This window comes from Bison bison, unplaced genomic scaffold (genome assembly GCF_000754665.1).
Source record: "Bison bison bison isolate TAMUID 2011002044 unplaced genomic scaffold, Bison_UMD1.0 scf7180017864375, whole genome shotgun sequence".
Taxonomy (NCBI): Eukaryota; Metazoa; Chordata; class Mammalia; order Artiodactyla; family Bovidae; genus Bison; species Bison bison.
In genome coordinates this window covers 4,565,474-4,566,701 of record NW_011494947.1, presented here as the reverse complement: position 1 = coordinate 4,566,701, position 1,228 = coordinate 4,565,474, and positions in this window count along the sequence as shown.

Here is a 1,228-nt window from a genome sequence, read left to right as displayed (position 1 = left end):
CTCGAGAGTTTTCCTTTCTGCCTCAAACTGAGACCCCATGAAATGGGCAAAAGGGTCAAAAGTTAGTGTCCTAGTTAAAGCTGGCCTCAGCAATGATGAGCTTTTCATTTATCGAGATAGATATAATTCACTCTTTTAAAGTGCATAATTCAGTAGTTTTTAATATATTCAAAGTTGTGTGACCCCCACCTTTGTCTTAATTCGCCAACATTTTCATCACACCCAAATGGAACTTCTCTTGAGAAGCCTGTATGCACAGCAAGATGTAACAGAACTGGACATGGAACAATAGACTCGTTCAAAATTGGGAAAGAAGTACATCTAGGCTGTATATTGTCACTTGCGTATTTAACTTCTACACAGAGTATAACATGCTAAATGCTGGGCTGGATGGTTCACAAGCTGGAATCAAGATAGCCAGGAGAAATATCAACAATCTTAGATATGTAGATGACACCATCCTTATGGCAGAAATTGAAGAGGAACTAAAGAGTCTCTTGATGAAGGTGTAAGAGGAGAGTAAAAAAGCTGTCTTAAAATTCAACATTGAAAAAACTAAGATCACGGCATCCAGTCCTATCAGTTGATGGCAAATAGATGGGGAAAAAGTTCAAACAGTGACAGGTTTTATTTTCTTGGGCTCCAAAATCACTGAGGACTGTGACTGTAGCCATGAAATTAAAAAATGCTTGCTCATTGGAAGAAAAGCTATGACAAACCTAGACAGCATATTAAAAGCAGAGACATCACTTTGCTGACAAAGGTCCATCTAGTCAAAACTATGGTTTTTCCAGTAGTCATGTATGGATGTGAGAGTTGGACTATAAAGAAAGCTGAGCGCCTGACGAGTTGATGCTTTTTAACTGTGGTGTTGGAGAAGACTCTTGAGAGTCCCTTGGACTGCAAGGAGATCAAACCAGTTAGTCCTAAAGGAAATCAGCCCTGAATATTCCTTGGAAAGACTGATGCTGAAACTGAAGCTCCAATACTTTGGCCACCTGATGCGAAGAGCCAACTCATTGGAAAGGACCCTGTTGCTGGGAAACATTGAGGGCAGGAAGAGAACGGGGCAAGAGGATGAGACGGTTGGATGGCATGTGGAAGCTTAATGCCCTGACTTGGGATGGAACCCAAGCCTCCCCGCCAGTGGAAGGGCACAGTCAACCCCTGGACCTGCCAGACTGTCTTCCACAGGAGCTGCCTCATCTTAGAGTCCCACTGGTAGTGT